Below are 24372 nucleotides of genomic sequence, written 5' to 3'. Positions count from 1 at the left end.
TTCTGCAACGCTGCGGAACGTTTTCTACAAGAGGGGCATATTGGCCGGTTTGTTTTGAAACGTCAAGAATTGGACCGTTTGGTCTATTCCTGTTTTGTGGATAGCCCAGTAGCCTGGCCACTTAGAAAGATGGCATCTGCAACAAAGTTGTTCAGTAGCACAAGGGCTAACATTATTTGAGCCAAGAGATTCTATATTTTCTCACCAGGAGGGGCAAGTGAGAATTGAATTTTTGTTTTGCGCATAGCCCAGTTACCTGACCACTTAGAAATATGGAGTCTTCAACAAAGTTCTTCAGTAGCATTATTCGAGCCAAGAGTTTCAAGATTTTCTTACCAGGTGGCGCTAGTGAGCATTGAATTTTTATTTTGTGCATAGCCCAGTAGCCTGGCCACTAAGAAAAATGGCATCTGCAACAATGTTATTCAGTAGCACAAGGGCTATCATTATTCGAGCCAAGAGATTCGATATTTTCTCACCAGGTTGCTCTAGTGAGCAATGAATTTTTATTTTGCGCATAGCTCAGTGGCCTGGCCACTTAGAAAGATGGTGTTTTCGACAAAGTTGTTCAGAAGCAAAAAAGCTGTCGTTTTTTGAGCCAAGAGATTCGATATTTTCTCACCAGGTGGCGCTAGTGAGCATTGAATTTTTGTTTTGCAGATAGCTCAGTGGCCTGACCACTTAGAAGGATGGCATCTGCAGCAAAGCTGTTCAGTAGCACAAGGGCTATCATTATTTGAGCAAAGAGATTCGATATTTTCTCATCAGGTGGCACTAGTGAGCATTAAATTTTTATTTTGTGGATAGCCCAGTAGCCTGGCCACATAGAAAGATGGCATCTGCAACAAAGTTGTTCAGTAGCACAAGGGCTACCATTATTTGAGCAAAGAGATTCGATATTTTCTCATCAGGTGGCACTAGTGAGCATTAAATTTTTATTTTGTGGATAGCTCAGTGGCCTGGCCACTTAGAAAGATGGCGTCTTCGACAAAGTTGTTCAGTAGCACTTGTGCTACCATTATTCGAGCCAAGAGATTTGATATTTTCTCACCAGGTGGCGCTAGTAAGCATTGAATTTTTATTTTGCGGATAGCTCAGTAGCCTGGCCACTTAGAAAGATGGTGTCTTCGACAAAGTTGTTCAGTAGCACAAGGGCTATCATTATTTGAGCCAAGAGATTCGATATTTTCTCACCAGGTGGCGCTAGTGAGCATTGAATTTTTATTTTGCGGATAGCTCAGTGGCCTGACCACTTAGAAAGATGGTGTCTTCAACAAAGTTGAAAAAGATTGTTCAATATAATAGGGTAACGACTGTTTATTTCGTTCATAACCGCTAACAGTTGGCGCCAGCGGCAAAAAGTACAGGCAACAACCTTTCGAACATTCAGTTTCTTTCACTGGCCGCCGAGCGACAACACTGTTGTTTGTATTCCACCCACTGATCGCGCTACGCTGGATTCTCAAATTTCTCAAACTTTCAACACAAGCGCATGGAAGAATGGTAGTCGGAGAACTGTCAAAACGTATGAAAAATAATGAAAAACGTAAATTACTTACAATTAGGAACCTGGATCAAAAAGGTAGTGATTAGAAATCAAGTGTAAAGTGAATACATAACTTTTTTAGTTCATCTTCCGAGGTGCTTTCTTTGCTTCAGGATTTCGTTTTTACTACCACTGAAAAGGAGCCATCTATTGCCTTTTCAGTTTTGAATATCGCCCTATTGAAAAATGTCAAAATTTAGCAAATCCAACAACACGGTCACATTTTGGCAACATATTTGCTGTTGTGTGTATGAATTTGATCGAATAATTTTGAAATTGTTAAAACCTTAAAAGAAAGATGGACAATGAGCCATTAGACGCAGTTACCTCGCTAAACGGGGCAAGTGGGACACATCCAGTTTCATACGTCAAATCACATCAGTAAGTCAACCATTGCAATAATAGGTTTGATAAATCATAGATTTTCAATTTTGTTACATATTTCAAGTTTTAGCAAGAAAAAATATTTCAACGTTTTATGAAGAACACGTAAATTTTAGCTTATGTCACATCGCATTTAATTTAAACTGAAAATTCCTCACTAAAAACATGTTCAAAATACAGTAAGGACCCGATTTTGTCAGCCCCTCGATGAATTTTAGGCTGATAAAACGGGGAACTTGACAAAATCGGGTCATAGTATTTTGTTCCTGTTTTTCAAATTTTAACGTGTTACATGGTTACATGGACTTTTAAGAGGGCGATGGACATGGGCGTAGCCAGTTTTTTTATCAGGGCTCCCCATTTCCTTATATTGATAATATCAATTTTTAACACTTAATGAAAGGCATTGCCATTGCCCCCTCTGGCTACGCCCATGCGTGCATGACATCAAACATCATCATCAATTTTAATGTAACCGTGGTAAAACATGACAATAACAATTTTTTGACAAATTTAAAATAGGCTGACAAAATCGGGGGTAGACAAAATCGGTGGCAGACAAAATCGGGGACTGACAAAATCGGGCCAGTACTGTATATCATTTATAAGTTATCAATCGAAATGCCGATATCACGTAAACTTCCAAGAATTGACGTAAACTTCCGTAAACTTCCAATAATTGACGTAAACTTCCAATAATTGACGACTTTTCAAATATTTTATTATTATTTGTTATTACATTATGCATAACAATGGCGACCACTTAATGGGATGGTACTGTTTCCCGCAACTACTGAATTTGGTAGAAATATAAAAAATCAATAAAAATAGTATAGTAATCGTTCTACTGATGTATGTATTTTAAATTTCATCTCAGTCTTCGTTCAAATTTAAATTCATATTTCAAAAATAAAAATAGAAAAATATATTTAGAAAAAATAATCATTAATTCTCGTTCTTCAACAATTACGTAATATAAGAATGATTTTTTTGATAAAAATCATTCGGTTGAATGTTTTAGTACTACTCATTAGGAAAATGTTTGAAACGTGTAGCAAAAGTTTTGATTATGGTGCTTGTTTCGATAGGTCCCACTTACCCCGGGTATAAAAATATTTTGGGGTAAGTTAGACCCAATGTGATATAGAAGAGGTGAGGAGAAAGCCTGTGTGTGATTGTATTAGTGCAGTGGAAAATCAAAATAAACATTGAGGAGAAAGTGAGTGACGTCATACGGTTCCAATGAAATGCTAAGAATGGGTACAAAACGTTCCATATCGTGGAACAAGCTAAGTTTAGACCGAAAAAAAACATCTGCTAACACCTAGACATAAAAGTCGTACAAGTATATTCCATGAATATGTTTGTTGGCAATTTTCCATTTTCTCATTCAATTTGAATGAGCACTACAGCACCACAAGTGTTAGTGAAATTCATGCACATCCATTATCTGCAAGTATTTTGCGGCTCAGCCTACGTCTCAGTACTTTACGGTTTCACTTATAGTTTCATCTCATGCATTGATAAACTCCATCCTAAAATAAAACAAAAGTTAAACTAAATTAAATGAATTACCTCGTATGCCATCTTCCCGTGCTGATTTTTATTTCGTGTTATTGTTTGAGTAACAACACACAAATAGCCTTGGTAACGAAAGGGTGACTAGCAACGCAGCCCCAGAAACTATCGATAACGAACTGTATGACGTCACACATAGTCATAATGCAATGGGTTGCTGCAAGGTATCTAGAAGGGAGGTAGCTCAATGTCTCAGATTTCCCATTCCGCCATTTTGAAATGCCAAGTGACAGCTGGCGAGTTTGTTTTGGTTGTTTGGATATCAGATGCATGGCGTGACAATGAAGGTATAGAATGTTTCTTTTACACTCACATATGTGTGGTATACGCGGCAAAGTATCTGAATTTACTTCACTGTGTAATGCACTGATAGTAGAATGACTTAACTTACGAGATAAAGTTACAAGAATACAACCGTCATCGTCAGACGGCGACACCGTGGCGCATCCTCTCTTTCATCGGTAGACCATCGGTGGTGGGTGGCTCTCAACCTCTGCACTATTCGAAATTTCCACATTTACATGCATTGCATGCAATTGTAAACCAATTTTTCAAATAATCTGCTTTTCTTCGACACAAAACACCGGAATACTACATTAAAGCTAAACATTTGATTCGCGACAAAATGCTGGAGAAAATTTTCACTTCACTGTGTTTATGTTTGTTGGAATAAACATTCCCTAACAACCCCATAGAAACGGTTGAGTACACAAGCCCGCTAGCTAGCCAACTCGCCAACTGTCACTTCCGCCTTCCCCGCAGCTAAGCACACCGCGCACCCACTGACTGCTGAGATCGGTAAACCTGTCATTATAATAATCTTGGGTTGCTGAGTGAAAAAAAATCGGTGCACTAATACATACAAACAGTTGTATATTATACAGAATCATCTCCTCATCTGTATTATAGCACATTGAGTTAGACCATCATAAATAAAACCATCATAATGAAATGAAACTAAGAATACTTAAAATAGTAGCTTACCGATGGTAATTCGAATAATAGCACAATTATTTTTTGCAAGCCAATGAAGAACGTGAAACGTGTCAAAATTTTTCATGCAAGTTGAAAATGGTGCTGAGCTGACAAATGTTACATGGAGCACATGGTTTTAAAATTAACAATAATTTTTGTACTAAATACTTTACTTATCATTGTATCTTCAACTTTCGAGAAGAATACCCCCTTGAGGTTTTAGAGGAGAAGAATGCAGCGCGGGCTGCAATGCTGCAGCATGGTACGCGGCAAAACGTGGAACGATACAGACTGAAGCGGAAACAGCAAACCCGCCTATTCCGGGACAAAAAGCGCCGCCTGGAAGAGGTGGAATGCCAAGAGATGGAGTTGCTGTACCGTTCTCAAGAAACGCGGAAGTTCTATCAGAAGCTCAACACATCCCGCAAAGGCTTCGTGCCGCGAGCTGAGATGTGCCGGGATAAGGATGGGCGCATCTTGACGGACGGACGCGAGGTGATCGAAAGGTGGAAGCAGCACTACGATGAACACCTGAATGGCGCAGAGAACACAGGCACAGAAGGTCAGGACAGCGAAGGCGATGGCTACGTCAGCACAGCGGATAGCGGAAATCAACCAGCTCCCACGATGGGGGAAGTTAAGGATGCCATTCAACAGCTCAAGAACAACAAAGCCGCTGGCAAGGATGGTATCGGAGCCGAACTCATCAAGATGGGCCCGGACAGGTTGGCCGCTTGTCTGCATCGGCTGATAGTCAGAATCTGGGAAACGGAACAGCTACCGGAGGAGTGGAAGCAAGGCGTTATATGCCCTATCTACAAAAAGGGCGACAAACTGGAGTGTGAAAATTATCGTGCAATCACCATCCTAAACGCCGCCTATAAAGTGCTATCCCAGATTTTCTTCCGTCGTCTATCACCTATAGCAAACGAGTTCGTGGGAAGTTATCAAGCAGGTTTCATCGACGGCCGCTCGACAACGGATCAGATCTTTTCCGTGCGGCAAATCCTCCAGAAATGCCGTGAGTACCAGGTCCCTACGCACCATTTGTTCATCGATTTCAAGGCGGCATACGATAGTATCGACCGCATAGAGCTATGGAAAATCATGGACGAGAACAGCTTTCCCGGGAAGCTCACAAGATTGATCAGAGCAACGATGGACGGTGTGCAAAACTGCGTGAAGATCTCGGGCGAACACTCCAGTTCGTTCGAGTCTCGGCGGGGACTACGACAGGGCGATGGACTTTCGTGCCTGTTGTTCAATATTGCGCTTGAAGGTGTCATGCGGAGAGCCGGACTTAACAGTCGAGGCACGATTTTCACGAGATCCGGACAATTTGTTTGCTTCGCGGACGACATGGATATTATTGGGAGAAAATTTGAAACGGTGGCAGATTTGTTCACCCGCCTGAAACGCGAAGCAACAAGAGTCGGGCTAATGGTGAATGCGTCGAAAACAAAGTACATGCTGGTTGGCGGAACTGAGCGCGACAGGACCCGCCTAGGAAGCAGTGTTACGATAGACGGGGATACCTTCGAGGTGGTGGACGAGTTCGTCTACCTCGGATCCTTGTTGACGGCTGACAACAATGTTAGTCGGGAAATACGAAGGCGCATCATCAGCGGAAGTCGTGCCTACTATGGGCTCCAGAAGAAACTGCGGTCAAGAAAGATTCACCCCCGCACCAAATGCACGATGTACAAAACGCTCATAAGACCGGTAGTCCTCTATGGGCATGAGGCGTGGACTATGCTCGAGGAGGACTTGCAAGCTCTTGGGGTTTTCGAACGCCGAGTGCTAAGGACGATCTTCGGCGGCGTGCAGGAGAACGGCGTGTGGCGGCGAAGGATGAACCACGAGCTCGCTCAACTCTACGGCGAACCCAGTATCGTGAAGGTAGCTAAAGCTGGAAGGATACGCTGGGCAGGGCATGTTGCAAGAATGCCGGACAACAACCCTGTAAAGATGGTGTTCGCCACGAATCCGGTCGGAACAAGAAGGCGTGGGGCGCAGCGAGCTAGGTGGATTGATCAGGTACACCAGGACCTGGAGAGCGTGGGTCACAGTCGAGGATGGAGAGAAGCGGCCATGAACCGAGGGAATTGGCGAAATATTGTTGGCGAGGCTTTATCAAGATAATTGATGTAAAGCCAAATAAGTAAGTAAGTAACCCCCTTGAAAAACTTTTCCTAAACAAGCTATGACGGAATGTACCACTTACACCGGGGTACATTATACGACACACGCGCGCAGAGCGAATGCGATTTATTTAGTGTTGAAACTGTGTGCCTATCATACCTATTTCGCTTCCACAACAATTGTTCAACTCGATATTCTATAACTGGATATACTTTATAACTCAATAAATTTGAAAAATTCTTATTTGGAGGGACTAAATACTTCCATGTTGTTATGAAAGTTGAAAAACATTAAAAACAACACAAACTAGAACTAGAACTAGAACTAATGTAATTTTTCGAGCATGACGAAAAAGTTTTCAAATATTTTTTATACTATCAACAAAATAATATTGCTTTCTTACAAAAGTGATCATATATGTATTGGAAGTTCAGAAATTTGTACCTTCGATTTTGGATTTTTTGTCGGTATATTCTACAAGTCCACAATTATATTGCTGAGTGCGTTTGAAACGCAAATATCAAATGCGGGAACACCGAGCGCGGTAAGATTTTCAACAGGCAATCCGATGTCAAAGTAAGCTTTTCTATGCTAGGTTGGCGGTGATGTGTGTAATCGTTGCTAGGTGTCCTTTGATTGTTTTGTCTTACCGCATTTGGAGGACATTCAGTGAAGATTTGCACCTCATATGCACACAGCAATATAAGTCGATGATCCCTTGAACATCGGGCTATGGTGAGTCGACTGTATATTGAGATGTTCGGTAATTCGGTGATTTGAATTCGAAACATGTAGCCATCTGAGTTATTGAGTCACCAAGTGGCTAGGTTGTTTAGTTGGTAACGCGCTCGTCTAGCATACAAGAGTCTTGGGTTCGAATCTCAAACGAGAACGTGGTTTTTTCATGATTTCACACATGATCTATCCAACTTTACCACGAGTAATGGATTAATTACAGTGGAAGAATCTCGAATCTCTTGGCTCGAATAATGTTTTTTTTTCTGTTGGGGATGAACCACTGCGACCAGTTTTCTTTGATCTTTTGTGGTATAATAATGGTAGCCCTTGTGCTATTGAACAATTTTGTCGGAGGCGCCATTTTTTGAGGTTGTCGAGCTACTGAGGTTTCTGCAAAAAAAAAGTTTCATACTAACTAACTCCACCTGGTGGAAAAATCTCGAATCTCTTGGTTCAAATAATTTGTGCTACTGAACAACTTCAAAAATTCAATGCTCACTAGCGCCACCAGGTGAGACAATTTAGAAGCTCTTGGCTCAAATAATGTTAGCCCTTGTACTACTGAACAATTTTGCCGACGATGCCATCTTTCTAAGTGGCCAGGCTACTGAGCTATCCGCAAAACCAAAATTCAATGCTCACTAGCCCCACCTGGTGAGAAAATATCGAATCTTTTGGCTCGAATAACGATAGCACTTGTGCTACTGAACAACTTTGCCGAAAACGCCATCTTTCTAAGTGATCAGGCTACTGAGCTATCTGCAAAACAAAAATTAAATGCTCACTAGCACCACCTGGTGTGAAAATATCGAATCTCTTGGGTCGAATAACGATAGCCCTTGTACTACTGAACAACTTCAAAAATTTAATGCTCACTAGCGCCACCAGGTGAGACAATCTAGAAGCTCTTGGCTCAAATAATGTTAGCCCTTGTACTACTGAACAATTTTGCCGACGATGCCATCTTTCTAAGTGGCCAGGCTACTGAGCTATCCGCAAAACAAAAATTCAATGCTCACTAGCCTCACCTGGTGAGAAAATATCGAATCTTTTGGCTCGAATAACGATAGCACTTGTGCTACTGAACAACTTTGTCGAAGATACCATCCTTCGAAGTGGCCAGGCTACTGGGCTAACCGCAAAACAAAAATTCAATGCTCACTAGCGCCACCTGGTAAGAAAATCTTGAAGCTCTTGGATTGAATAATGGTAGCCCTTGTGCTACTGAACAACTTTGTCGAAGACTCCATCTTTCTAAGTGGTCAGGTAACTGGGCTATGCGCAAAACAATAATTCAATGCTCACTAGTGTCGCCTGGTGGCGTTATACCGTATCAGAATGACAACCACGTGTCAGCCAGAACAATTGTTTCGAAGACACCAATTCTCCAAAACATCAGGATCTAGAGATATCATAGGTTACAAAGTTTGCATTCTTATTCCTCAAGGTTCATATAGGGCAAGTCAGAAAAAGCGCCCCTACTGGACAAGTTAGTTCTCAACTAAAAGGATGGTTCTCTACTCCTAATTGTAAATCGTACTGGGTGCTGAAACTTCGCTGAAGATAATACTGTGCTACACCCCAAATTGGTGAAATCTCATAAGCTTTGGGGAGAATCATTGCTGAGGGTTTAAAAATATGAAACTTGCAAATAATTCTAAAATATTATTCAATTTTTAAATATTGAAACAGGCTGAGATGCCTAAGATCGAATATCGAAATAATATGTTTCTATTTTTTTAGCCCACGACCTCCTAAGCAACTTTGGTATGCTTCTCCTAAAACTTGAATGATATCGATTTTTTTTTTTAATTATTTTTTCCTGGTCAACAATCTAGCGTACGAGTTTCGGAATATGTTGTACTTATTTCACAGATCATTCTTCTAAAATATTTTAGAATCTTTCTTCTAAAATATTCAGTATTTTGAAATACGATTTTTTATAATATTTTTTGTCAAAAAAAAAAACATCTGAAAGATAATCGGGATAATTTGTAGCTGTTTTCGCAGACCATATATGAACAAAAAGGTAAATAAACTTGGTTCTCTGATTTATGTCGACACATAGCTGCATATTGCTCTTGGAATAACTGTGATTTTCTATTGTTTACTGAACATCATGCAAGCAAACAAAACATTATTGTATTGAACAAAGTTTATATCAAGCACCTAAATCAATGATTGATAATCCTTTTGACAAAACTTCAACATTGCTGATATTGCTGTTACTTTCACGCGATACGTGACTGCTTCTTATTAAATCGTCATTCATAAAATGAGCGATTATAAGATCCGAAACGACTCGTAAATTGGACTGTTCAATGTTACATAAACAAGACAGGCATTTCATATGAAAATATAATGTTATCAGTCCCTTGTATCGCGACTAATCTACAAATAACAGCACGCTGCGTATTCAAAGATTATCTGATAGATGCGTAATGTTTCAAACATGATTCTATATTGCTACGAGTTGAGCCGCATCGCGATTTAGTTGTGCGCTATCTGGTTTGGTGACGATCTGACGATAGCATTCTGCATTCTACATGATGCGGCCCTGCCTATTTCAGGCGTGTGTGGCAGCGTTACTTCTCAAATGACGTTTCTCTATCCGCGTGGCAGCTGGTTGGAAAAATATGCCGCTGCTAGGTGGGGTCACGCCAAATTTTTCAAAAATTTGGTGCAAAAATGCTCAAATTTGGGCCCCCGACTATGCTTATGACCTGCAGGGGAATATGAGGGTGCAGGATATACAAAAATATGGGTAATTTTTTTGTTTATAAGCTTCAAATGAGAGGGTGAAAAAATCATTCATTTCAATACACTGATCCATAGACGCAGACGTTACGCGTTCAATTTTTTGAACCAGTTTGTGGAAAATTGGGGAAATCCCTTGGGAAAAACGTTCATATTTTCAATTTATCACCTGAATCCAGTTACTTACCCTTTATTTAGTAATTAGAAATATTTTGCAAATTTATATCCAGCCCAGTCGTTCCATATTTAGGCACATTTCCACGGTACGAAAATATCAAATTTTCCGGGAAAATCGAGAACTGATTTTCCGGAAAATACCTCAGTGACAATGTTTGAGATCATTTAAACCATTCTGAGTAGAAAAAAGTATATGCCACCGCTTTAAATTTCCTGAAAATCACGTAAATACCTAATGGATGGAAAAATTTTCCCGACTTTGCTTGTTTCGCCGAAGTAAGCTGGAAAAACGAAGGAAAATTCTGGAAAAGTTTTTTCCACGATTTGAAGGAAACATGATCCCTCGTAGCGTGAAAGGTTTTATATGACCCAATTCAGCTAGGTTTAAGCAGCCCAATGGTCTAAAGTCAGCATAACGCCTTCACTCCCATACAAATTTCAAATCGCTCAAACCCATTAGACGATCGCCTTAACCGACTATAGTCACCTTTCTTGCCAACTGGTTACTCACGTTGACTATGATTCTGATCATATCCCTGTAACGTTTAAAATACCCCATGAAGCGATTCTCAATCTAATCAGCTGCACTTTCAATTATTTACTAGCAATATTGAAAATGCTCTCGAAACTTTAACAAATCCCATTGATGAAGCAAGGTGCATTATAATATTAAAATGTGAAGTAAAATTCGAATCCGTGATTATAGACGATGATCTTAAGCTGTCTAAAACACGCGAGGAGAAGGCAATTTCAACGCACTCGTTATCATGCTAAGCAAATTATATGGCTGGATCTGCAAAAAGAAAATTAAAACTGTTTTTATCAATCAAAGTACATTTTGAAAATAAATTTCTGAATTGAACTCTGACTGTACGCTCTTTTGGAAATTACCAAAAGTTTTAGAATAAAAACTCAAAATCCAATCCGGGCATTGAAAGAGGAAAACAATTTATTAGTAACTAATTGCAAAAAAAGCGCAAAAACTTGTTATGCAGTTCGAGAGCGCGTATCAATTGAAAATAAAGTTACTCAGGATTTCGATAGCATTTCAATCAAGATAAAGCCCCTGGCGATGATACAATTTTTTACATCATCTTCAAGAAACTTCTAAAGAATAGCTAATCATTCTTGTTTTATGTATTTCAATTAGACTGTAACATAGATTTCGACTTGAACGAGCTCGGATGGGCCCTCAGTCGCGGCACTGGGAAGGCTACGGGTCCTGAGGATAAAGGGGAGGTACCTATTATTTTCCGGTAGGCTTTTTTGGATGCTATGAACCAGGTCTTGCGCTCCGTTGTCATTCCTGCTGAATGGAAAGAAGGATTATAATAATTCTACAAGCTGTAGTCACCTATAAGTAGGTAAAAAACCGAATTTACTATTTTACCATTTAATTCCACTAGAGTAGGGGGAGATCCCCCAGTACCGGACACTTAAGCCACTAAATTCATAATTCGTAAAATATTGATTTTATGGGCTCGTGTTACCCATTTATGATAAATATTATCATTTTTGTAGTGTACAAAAATAAATTTGAAAATATAAATATGAATTTTGACATTGCGTTTTGATGATGTATTTTAGTACCAAATTGATCGATCTTGAAAGGTGGCACCCAATACCGGACACGATCTGGAAACGCCTCGAATTCTATAAATTTGAACATCATTGAATGTGTACACTATAGGAATAGTTTATAACTACCAATTCAATGCATTTGCAACATTTACAAGAATAATGTGAGTTTTTATTAGTTTGCAAGATGCCTATCAAAAACCTCTTTAATATATGATGAAAAATAGCACATTTTACGATGTTGTTCTGAATGTTCATTCTTCTTAATTTTATTGCATGTTTGATACCATGATCGACGGAACCCATGAAAAATGAAAGTATTTTGAGACACTGATGCAATAATTACAAAGATTTCATATAACAAATCAAGCTGTCCGGAACTGAGGGACAGGAGGTACTTAACCAAAATGGTAATTTGTCCATATTTAGTTCAATTATGGTACAAAATACATTCATACTATCAAATTAGGATTATGTTCGATCATGCTTGCGGGATCCAAAGTATTTTTTCATATTCAAAATAATTACTAAATAGGCTCAAAATTAAGAAAATACGTCAATTTTTTTAAGATTTTCAAACTTTTCTGCTTTTTTAAAAAGGCATGCATATTTCAAGGATGTGTTATTCTACGCAAACATTAGTCTACATAAGAGCTTTCTTTTCTACTAATACACCATCTTGATTGGACCATGATTTCTCATTGTTTCGACTTCGTCCGGTATTGGGTGCCGTCCGGCACTGGGGGATCTCCCCCTATGTATCCTTTGACAGATACGCGTATTTCGACCTCAACTGTAAGGTCGTCTTAAGTGTCGTGTACTACACTCGACTTCGAGTCTAGTACACGACACTGAAGTTGGCCTTACAGTTGAGGTCAAAAGACGGGTGTCTGTTGAAGGATACAAACTCTAGTGGAATTAAAGTGATTATAGAACGAATCCACACCTCAAATTTTCAAGAGCACAAGACTCAAGAACCAAACAGCGCTCCGCGTTGAAAATCTATTCCATTGGTCACCTCCAGCAAGCAAGCAATTTGTTTGGTTTTCAACGCGAACTTGTGTGGTACCGTAAAACGGGGTAACTTTGATAGTTTTTTGGAAGAAAATTTGAATATTTTTGCATGCTGTTTCAAAGATTTACAATTTATATTTTTAAAACAAGTACTGGCATCGTAGCTATCGATTACAGTCCATAAATTGTCAAAAGATTTATTTTGAATGGATATATAATTTTTCATATAATCGAAAATTGGTTTTCTGTTTTGGGGTAACTTTGATAATGGAGTATAAATCGAACAAAATTGAATGAATAACGTTCATTTGTAGGGCATTGCATACCTCTAGGCGTTTAACGTTATATGGAAATTTCTGACTTAGATTACAAAAATGGTCCCAGTTTGTGAATATGCTTTTCGCTAAGAGATTTGGGACCGTATTCAAGTTCCATGATAACTAGGCTATCAAAGATAAGTGGCCAACTAATCAAAACTACATCAAACAGTGATCGTAGAACAGATTGTTTGTTAGCGTTTTGAAAATGCTAAAATTGTGTAAATTTTTCAAATTCATATAAAAGCTTAAAATGTTCTTGATTAAGATGCAAAACGCTCTTACATGAAGTGTCATACTAATATTCTTTAGTCTTGTTTTCGTTTTGCTTAACTGATTAACAGAAATTATGATATTTCATTTAGTATGCGGTGGGTTACGCACTATCAAAGTTACCCGCATTATCAAAGTTACCCCGTTTTACGGTACTGAATGAACATTGTCATAGATCTTGTCTTCAAACCCTGTTATGATGGCTGACAATCAAAAGCCTGTTGAAAGATATCCGAGAATGTAGCAGCGGATCGAACATCAAACGATCTAGTAGGCATGGTACAACTTTGACGCCTCTCTCCTATAGTAACGTCAGAATGGAATGAAAGGTTTTTCGTGGGGCTCCCGCTTGCCAACATCGATTCTGAGCTTCACATTTGGCGATCCTGCCAGGAGTTTTAAATAATATTTCGTGTTCCTGGAGAACCTGGATTCGTTAACAAGCGGGAGTGTCCACTAGAAAATGTGTTTGTGTCGAGTGCTTCTTAAACCGCGTGTGAAAATATGTGTTCAGAGTGATTGTGGAGTGAAGTTTGAATCTGATAAAAAAGGCATATATCTGTAAGTAAACAGCAATGTGGTATTTTCTATGAACAAGAGAAAACTGATTGAAGAGGAAATATGACATGAATATGTATTAGCCGCTTCACTACTTGTTGAAGCAGCAATGTTTCTCTCTGTGCTTGTTGTTGTTCTTTTTGAACACCAGCATCACCTCAACTATTTGAGTTGCGCGATGCAGGCTTTGAAGTGAATATTTTGTTTTGCTTTTGAATTCAAACAGATTACTTCGATGAAAATATTTGAATGTAAAAAAAATGGAGAAAGTGTTTCATCTGTTTTATCCGATTCAAAGATTATGTTATTTCGAGCTGATTCATCTAAGTTATGAAGTGCGCATTCTGCTTTTATCAAGGACCTATTTTCTGCATAAGTTGTACGGAAGAAGAATAACGTTAGGAACTGAATTATTTTTTTTGCAGAAGTCAGTTGAACATATCCGTGCAAAATGTATAGTAATATGTATAATAAGTATAATTTGTATAATAATGCAAAAGAGAAGTGAAGTGTTAAAGTTCTATTAGTGGTTTTCTTGAATGTTAATCAATTTGTATAACTTATCATTTAGTTATATCAATCGTACAAAAAAAAAACGCCCGTAACATTTCTCAACTCTGCAAATTTCTATATAAACAATAATAAAATTTCGCTTTGTTTGTATGTGATCATTTTATCGTTTCTTCTGTGATAAAACGTACATTTCTATATTTTTTCTATCCTGCTTTCAAATGAAAATAAAATAGTTTTAATCAAGTAAGATAGAATGAAAAATGAATGTTAGTGTGTGCAAATTTTTCTAGCCATGGGCGATTTTGAATTGATGTTTTTATGTTGGCACTACATGAAATCCTAATTCAAGGGATTTGGTCTTAATTTGAGCCATTGTTCTTGTAAATTTGCTTACAATTGGAAAAATCGAATCGATTGTTAAAAAAAATGGATACAAAGGATTTGATTGAATAAACGAAACGATTCGACGTATCGAATTTGAATCGATTCAGTATTATCGATGTTTTGGTCAAATTTGCCCATTGGTGCACATGATTGTTTTCTTTCCTATTTGCTTCAGTACATTTTGTATCCAGTAATGTTTACAAGTTCAGTGTGAAGCATACTGAATCGGTAATTTTTTGTGAATTTTGTGTCGATAACCGGTGAGATCCAAACTATTCAAATCTGCTCAATTCATTTTTATTTCTAAATAAATGCCTTGTTAAAAAACATGTATGAATGCAAAAAAAATGGTCCTTAACACGGCTGGTAGTTGCAATGGAAAAAATGTACTTAACACAACTGGTGTTTGCAATGCAAAAAAAAATGTCCTGAACTAATGTCCCGACTAGTGGTCGTATATTTGTTCTAAGCAATGGTGGTGTACACTTGCTACCGCGACTGGTGGTCGCATACTTGTTCTTAGTAACTGCTATTAATGTTGTTAACTCGACTGGTGGTCATATACTTGTTCCTATCAAGTATTATTGATCGTAAGTATATTTGCTCTAAGCAATAGTGGTGTACACTTGCTATCGCGACTAGTGGTCACAAATTGGTTCCTAATAAAAGTGATGCTCTCATGCATGCGCGACTGGCGGTAAGCCCAATGATGTCTAGTAACTTAGTAGATCAAGGTATGTTATATCAAAACAAGTAACAACAGCCAAACAGCTACGGGTCGTGGTCGGTAATGTTCTCAGGCAAGGCCTCGTTGGACGATTGTAACGTTGTTACAAAAAACATTATTATTTTATCATTATTTTATAGAAAACTATTCCCTTTACGCTAATTAAAACACACTAAAGCAGACGCATAGGACCGGCAAGGGTCAATCGATCACTTTTTAGAGACATGAGCCCCAAGCGGTGGGTGATGAAACCGAAAATTAAAATCTCTTGTGGGGCGATTTTGTTTTTATGATTTCATTATCCAAAGCGATGATCAAGAAGCCGCATCAGTTCGAGATTCAACTGATGAGGTGTTTTCTTGAAATAACAATAGATCTACGAAAAAGAGGGGCTTGGTTTTGAGTACACATGAAACGATCAAGTCTTCTCAGTTCGATCGTTCGACTATTCAGACGTGAAAAATAGCTACAAGTTAGAAGTGATAGATCAAGAGGATTGAAAAGTAAAAGTGTGTGCGATTATCGTGTTTTAACCTAAAATTATTTATAACTATTGTTCAAATTATTGTTACAGAGAGAAGTGACTGTGGAAAAAGTTAGAAAAAAGGCCCGTTAGGGAAAAGTTTTTGAATTTAATTTGTAAGCAATCTGAAATCAACCAAAGAAAACTTTTTGTGAAAACTAATAATACGTTATTAACCTTGTAGCTTTGTGAGTCAAAAACTGAAAAAAAAACTGCATATTGCATGCAGGTGCGCCAATCCCTCGAGGACCAGGTAATATCAAAAACAAAAATGTTGTTGACGAATGCAAGTTTGTAAAGCGAATGTGTGTTATTTTAATCTTTGAAGGACACCATTATCCTTCAAGTGAATGTGTCTGCATAGGGTGCAGGGGATAACAACCAGCCAAGTTGTTCCTAGGGACGATTCCGAAGCCCGGCGGCTTGTAGGCCCGCTTCGTCGTCGAGCCAGTAATCGAGCCTCGCGCACCCTGGGTCAAAGGTTATCCACGCCTATCAGGAGGCAGGGTAGACAATCGTCACCGTCAAATGGAAAAAGTCGTCGACGAAACTAAAAAGAGAATCGTTACTCAACCAGCGTTGGATGACGATTTGCTGCAGTGGTCCACCACAAAGGCTCGGCGTCATAACGAACAAACAAGCCTCCTTCGTTATGGTCGAATCTTCGTTCGAGAGCTCTGAGCCGACTATAAATATGAACCGTGGCGTCGAACAAAAACAAAAAAAGAAAACGTGTCCGGAATTGAATTCACTTGTTGCCCTTCACGTGGTATACGATTGAGACCACCCCTCATAGTCAGCGAAACCACGCCTCTGAACATGCAAGCTCCACCAAAGTGCTTTGAAGGTGACGTCATCGAGTTTGACTGACAGCATCAGTGGGTGAAGCATTCGCCGATATCAAGGGTCGACTAATAGTTAGCCACCGAACAAGTGTGTCGTCGCTGTGGTGCGCTGCCTAGTACTCCACTCCGATTCGTGTGTCGGCTGTATATCGTGCGGCTTTCACCAACCTCTGGCATACGAGAGAGCACGCTGCTTCGATGATAATCACGCTGTCGAGGGAATCACCATCAAGAATAAGGTCAGGCCGAATAGATTTAAGTTACACGCATTCGCAAATCAGTAGCCCGTAAATCGCATAGCCGGCTAATATGATAGTATGAGAATCAGTTTTTTAAGGAACAAACTGAAATTTAAAACGTACATTGATAATTGAATACAACGGGATGAAATGGGAAAACCTAGTTATTGAGTAAGCTTATTAGTCTGAGAATAGGGTGTATAACCACTTGGGCATTTCCATGATTCACTTTGGCATGGGGGGTTTTTCTCAACCGAATTGTCTGAAACTTTGCAATAAGAAGCGCTCTAGTACGACACATATTGTAGCCAAATATGAGCCCTGTAGCTTTCTAAAACCTCCACTGTCAACGTGAATCAAAAGTGCCAAGAATAGGATCCGGCTCCCTATTTGCCCTGTTTTCTTTGGTTTCGTATTTGGGTGTGAGCCATTAGAACGGGTCGCTGTACGATTGGTTCGCGAATTGTCTAACCAGTTGCTGGACTCGCCTTGAGGAGTCTCGCTGGGAAAGTTCTTGCTGATTCACATGTAGGTAGACTTCGACTACGTACTTGGCGCTTAACTGGATTCAGTTATTTATGACTTTCTGAACTCGTAACACGGTAACCGTTACACGATTTGCACGTAGATGTAGTCTCCCTTGATCTGTCCAAGGCCCACGACCTAGAGGCTTCCGATATTAGATACACTTAAGAAAAGGAACTTCCAGAGGCGCATGTTTAACTACGTGGAAAACTTCCAACGGAATCGAACATTCAAAGTTTGGAACGCTGGCACGACTTCATACACGAAGACGCTAGAGAATGGCATCTCGCACGGTTCTGTCATCTCGGTGACGCCGTTCTTCATTGCGAAGTCTTAGTGCATGCGCGTTTGCTTTAACCATCACCACTGACCGAGTCTTCTCGTCGTTAGCTTTAACCAGCGAGCAGTCAAGCACTGCTAGATGAAATTGTTGGGCGTGACGTGACTATCGATAGCAAGCTTACGTTTGTTGAGCTCGCTAATGCAGATAAGAAGTCGGTCAATGCTCAAGTTAAAAATTCTCCGGACTCTAAGTGGTCGTTCATTCGAGGCCTCCCGCTCCATTTTGACTAAAGTTGCTAGGACATTGATTGTCTCAAGCATGCTGTATGATTCGAAAGTCTGGAGCAGACTTGTCAGTCCTCAAGATTCTAATCCCTCAGTACAATACGTGATTTTCTAGGGCGCGTTTAAATCTTCACCGGTGATTTCACTGCTGGTGGAGTGTGAAAAGTTTTTATTGCTCAACGTGGTGACTGAGTACCTGGCGACCAAGGCCTTGTGGGCCCTCGAGAGGGTTAATCCTCCTGCCGGAGGCCTCTTGGTTCAAAGGACCTCTTCCTGGTGGCACAGGCTAACGGATACTGACTTACCCACTAGGCCTCGATTAAGGTTTGGGCCTGAGATGAGCGTGTGGTGCCAATGCCAAACCTGCGTAGCCTGCATATGGTGAAGTTGCGTTTTAGTATAGCAAAAAACCCTTCTTCTGATCCTCCTTCACTGATGGATCGTTTTTTTCTTGACGAGGTTGGTTATGGTGTGTCTGGAAGTGCCTTAAGACGCTATGGCTAGCGACCCGATCAATGTGGTATCTTTTCAGCTAGTTAGGTTCAAGCTATCGCTGCGACCAGACGTATTTTCAAACCGCTCCGTATCGCTTTGTTTCGAGTTTCATTCGTTTATTCTCGCACCTTGTTGTGCAGAATTTCAATCGCGTCAGTTTTCTGTCTGACGACCATCCAAACCCGTGCTATTAAAAATAGCAACCATGGCTGCCGTACGTGCCCGTGAGAACACGTTCAAGGTGGACTTATCCAACTTCCCGAAGCGACCTTCCTTTGAGGAAATCCATTCTTTCGTTCATGAGACCATTGGACTAAGTATTGATCAAGTGCTGCGTTTGCAAATGAACCACGCGCAGAATTGCGCGCACGTGAAATGCCGTGATCTGAAGACTGCCCAGGATGCTGTTGATCATCACAACGGTCGTCACGAGTTGGAGGTGAACAAAACGAAGATCAAAGTTCGCTTGATGATGGACGATGGAGGCGTCGAAGTCAAGATCCACGATCTATCCGAAAACGTTCGGAACGAAGACATCGCTGCTTTTCTCAAGCAGTACGGCGAGATTATCTCGATTAAGGAGCTTGTTTGGGGAGACAACTTTGCGTTCAAAGGCGTATCATCAGGAGTACGGGTGGCTAAAATGATTTTGCATCGCCACATCAAGTCATTCGTGACAATTATGGGTGAGGAGAGCCTAATCTCCTACAGAAACCAGCCGCAATATTGTAGGCATTGTACCAACCCAGCCCACCCGGGATTTACGTGCGTTGAAAATAAAAAGCTGTTGGGACAAAAGACCGACCTCAACAACAGACTGAAGGCAGTACAGAAAAATACAAGCTACGCCAGCGTTCTGGACCGGAGCAAAGTTGTGGCCTCACTCATGCCTGAGTTTGTGGGTACAAACTTAAATGAACTCAATGCGAATGCTCGATCCACTACATCAACCGCCGCTGTGGAAGAAAGGGGAGCGTCCGGCGACTCGCCTTCCCCTGCTCCTGCTGATGACGAAAGGATGGAAATAGGCAAAACTCAAACAAACACCTCGGATGCTACGGACGATGTTACTGCTGTTGTTGCTACTGCTGCTGCTGCTGCTGCTGCTGGTGGTGGTGCTACCACTATCGTTTCCAATGCTGTTGTTGTCTCCACTGCTGCCCCCTCTGCTGCCCCCGTTAATGCCACCGTTGTTTCACCCTCTGCTGCGACGACTGCTGATTCGATACCTGCGCCAGTGTATGATCGTTCCACCCAGCAGACCGATCCAGACCAACTGAAAAACAATATCGCTGAACCCAGTCACGTGAGTGCATTCAAAATTCCTCTAACCGGTTACCCTTCCAATCCCTTGTCCATGGAGATTTCCGAGACTGAAAGCAACGAGTCGTCCACTGAAGGCGGTCCGTTCCTAAAAGTGAAACGGCCAAGAGGGCGTCCGAAGAAACTTAAAACTGGCACTCAATAGACGGTCGAATTTCTTAATAACATTAACAAAATTTCCAAAACCAATCCGTAATACTAACTCACAAAACTAAACTTAAAACCTGCTCCGATCCTTAAATTAATCTCGAGTCGGCCGCGAGTACTACGGCTTAAACCCCATAACTACATGTGACTATATGTGATGTACAGATCAGATATCCTTAGCTACAATATTGGGTCTATCAATACCAATACTGTTTCCAGTGATAATAAAATAGCAGCTCTTCGTTCATTTGTGCGTTTATTGGAATTCGACATCATCCTCCTCCAAGAAGTTGAATGTGTTAGGTTTTGCATTCCTGGATACAATATTATATTCAATGTAGATGAGTCCAAGCGAGGAACAGCCATAGCTCTCAAGTCACACATCCCGTTCTCAAACGTACAAAGAAGTTTAAATAGTAGAATTCTAACAGTCAAAATTGGCGATTCGTTAACTATTTGCAATGTATATGCCCATTCTGGTACGCAAAATTACTCCGCTCGTGAAAATTTATTCAAAGAACAATTGCCATTCTACCTACAGGCTGCTTCCGAGCATATCATCCTTGGCGGAGACTTTAATTGTGTTATTTCCAACAAGGATGCCACTGGGACAAATAATCATAGTCCTGCTCTTAAACAATTGATAGAGAACATGCAACTCAATGATACTTGGGATTGTTTAAACAGAAATGTCATTGATTATAGTTTCATTCGCTCCAATTCTGCCTCTCGCATTGATCGTATTTACGTCTCTAGGTCGCTTGTTCCGCATCTCCACTTTTCAGAGCTGTTTGCTACGTCTTTCACAGACCACAAGGCTTACAAAATTCGATGTGGTCTACCACATTTGGGCAAACCATTTGGTCGCGGGTATTGGTCTATGCGTGCACATGTTTTAAATGAAGAAAATCTTGAAGAGTTTGAGCAAAAGTGGTCTCGTTGGCTTCGGGAAAAACGAAATTTCAATAGCTGGATGTCTTGGTGGATTGAGTATGCAAAACCGAAGATCAGAAGCTTTTTTAAGTGGAAAACCAATGAATCGTTCCGTGAATTTCATGCTACTAACGAACTGTTGTACCGTCAATTAAGAAATGCGTATGATCACTTGTACCAAAACCCCAACGGCATTGCCGAAGTTAATAAAGTAAAAGCTAAAATGTTGAAAGTTCAAAGCAACTTTTCGAAAGCATACGAACGTTTAAACGATAGATATGTGTGTGGAGAAAAAGTATCATCCTTCCAAATAGGTGATCGCTATCGAAGAAAAACAACCATTAACTCAATTCGTCACCAAGATCGTTGCATCACTGTAGGATCAGAGATAGAAAGGCATGTTCATGACTTCTTCCGAAATCTATACAGTGAAGAGCAATTGCACAATTTCGATGGTTTTCCTATGAATCGTATTGTTCCACCTGATTCAAACAGCAACAACGCTATGATGAATGAGATCACAACGACAGAACTATATTTCGCAATAAAATCAAGTGCCTCTCGAAAGTCACCAGGCAGTGATGGAATTCCAAAAGAATTTTATCAAAAAGCGTTCGAAATTATTCATCCCCAGCTCAATATGATAGTTAATGAAGCTCTGCAAGGAAATATACCCGAAGCATTTGTTGAAGGGGTTATTGTACTATGCAAAAAGAAATCAAATGACCAGACAATTAAAGCATACAGACCGATCAGTCTGCTTAATTATGATTATAAGCTTTTGTCAAGAATCCTCAAAGACCGTTTGGAAAAAGTTATGGTTGAGAACAACCTACTGAACGCAAGCCAAAAATGCTCGAACTCAGATAAAACTATCTTTGAAGCTGTGCATGCTATCAAAGATCGAATTGCCGAATTGAACTGCAGGAAAAAGCGTGGGAAACTAATATCTTTCGATTTCGATCATGCTTTCGATCGTGTAAATCATGATTTTCTCAAGGTCGTGATGCGGAATATCCATCTGAACGAAAACTTTGTACAACTGTTAGGGAAGATTATGTCCTCCTCAAAATCTCGTTTGCTAATCAACGGAAATCTCACTCCAAGCATCCCTATCCAACGTTCTGTTAGACAGGGCGATCCTTTAAGCATGCATTTGTTTGTCCTTTACCTACACCCCCTCCTTGAAAAATTACGATCCATCTGCTATGATCCCTTGGAACTCGTGGTTGCATACGCAGACGATATCTCCATCATTATAATAGACGAACGCAAGCTGGAAATCATACAACGAACGTTTTTGGACTTCGGGCGCTGCTCGGGGTCGTTTTTGAACCTTAACAAAACCTCTGCAGTGAACCTAGGACCGCGTCGGGATGAAGACGACATAAACTGGCCGAGGGTGCAAGACTCAATTAAAATTTTGGAAGTGACATTTTTCAATTCCCCAAAGCAGATAATCGATTACAATTGGACTGATGTTATCAGAAAAACATCCCGGTTGATGTGGATGTACAAGGCAAGAAACCTCACACTGCACCAGAAAATAATCGTGTTAAATACTTTCATAACGTCGAGGCTCTGGTTCCTAGCTTCGATAATCAGCATACCGAATCACGCTGTATCACGAATTACGTCGTACATTGGGAGTTTTATATGAAAACGTTTTCCAACAAGAGTTCCAATAGAACAGCTCACTTTGCAGAAAAATATGGGTGGTTTAAATCTGCACTTACCAATGCATAAATGCAAATCCCTGTTGGTAACGAGATTCCTAAAAGAAATTAGAGAAACACCATTTGCGAGTTCTTTCTCGCACCATCTGGAGAACCCACCAAACCTAGCTGGTATTCCTGCCTTATATCCGTGTTTGAAGAGCCTCTCCAAAGTTCTGCCATACATCCCAGGAAGAATAAGGGAAAACCCGGCTGCTGCAGCACTCCACAATTATTTCCGCGAGAAACTAAATGAACCAAAAATCATGCAAGAAAATACCAACATTGCGTGGAGGAGAGTTTGGTGCAACATAAGAGTCAAAGGATTAACATCGTTGGAGCAATCAATGTACTATCTCCTAGTCAATGGAAAGCTTCCCCATGCCAAGCTTCTCCATCGACAAAACAGAGTAGCAAGCCCATACTGTCAGCTGTGCCCCAATACAGAGGAGGATTTAGAGCATAAATTTTCCATCTGCCTGAGAAGCAGAGATCTATGGAATCATCTTCAATCTAAGTTGGAGACAACCGTAGGAAGGAGGATGACTTTCACCAGCCTGAGGTTTCCCGAATTAAAGGACATGAGCAGAAGATGCCGATACCAGGCTCTAAAAATGTTTATTAGCTATGTAAATTATGTTTTAGATGCCAATGACCAACTTTCAGTAGAGGCATTAGATTTTACTATTAACTGTGCTTTTGTGTAGAAAATCTGTATATGTAATCGTGTAGTTCCAATAAACGTGTTAAAAAAAAAAAAAGCTGAGGCCTACGCCCCTGTGGTAGTTACAAGCCCGCTAACGGGGTTCAGACTGTCGTCTTCTCTGATTCTGCAATGTGTCTCTCCACCATAGACCATGGGGTCTTATTGGTCTGAGTATCAGACCCCGAGGGTATCCCAGCCAATAAAACTGCTGTTAGAGTAGCAAACCATGGTCGTCGTGTTCAACAGCAGGTATCTACCGTGTCATACTGTGCCGCTACCCGCTGGGTGAAGCAAATGTCTCGAAGCGTATGGAAAGCCGACTGGTTTAACAACCGAGAGGCCTTCCTGCACAGAATCAAGAAAGAGTTGCGATACAATCCCAATCCTCGAGATCAGAAAATTCTCACTCGGTTGAGGATCGGACATCCCTACACGTCTCACTCATGGTCCAAGATTCAGGGCTTAATTAAAAGCAAAGTGCGGCGTGTTTGGATCAGTACGAGAAGTGTTATTCAATGATCGCAGCACAGAAGTGTCGGAGCTCAAGCTCGTTAGAGCTCTGGGTTACAACGACGCAATTTGATAGTGGTTCGATGCCGTACTCAACATGGTGCTCTAGGTGGCTATATTTCATGTGCTCACTTTGTGAAGTCGCAATTACATAGCCCTCACGAAAGCAATTTTGGAGAATTT

The sequence above is a fragment of the Aedes aegypti genome, chromosome 3 (genome assembly GCF_002204515.2).
Source record: "Aedes aegypti strain LVP_AGWG chromosome 3, AaegL5.0 Primary Assembly, whole genome shotgun sequence".
Lineage (NCBI taxonomy): Eukaryota > Metazoa > Arthropoda > Insecta > Diptera > Culicidae > Aedes > Aedes aegypti.
The sequence above is the reverse complement of the archived record's forward strand: the minus strand, read 5'-3'. Positions refer to the sequence as shown.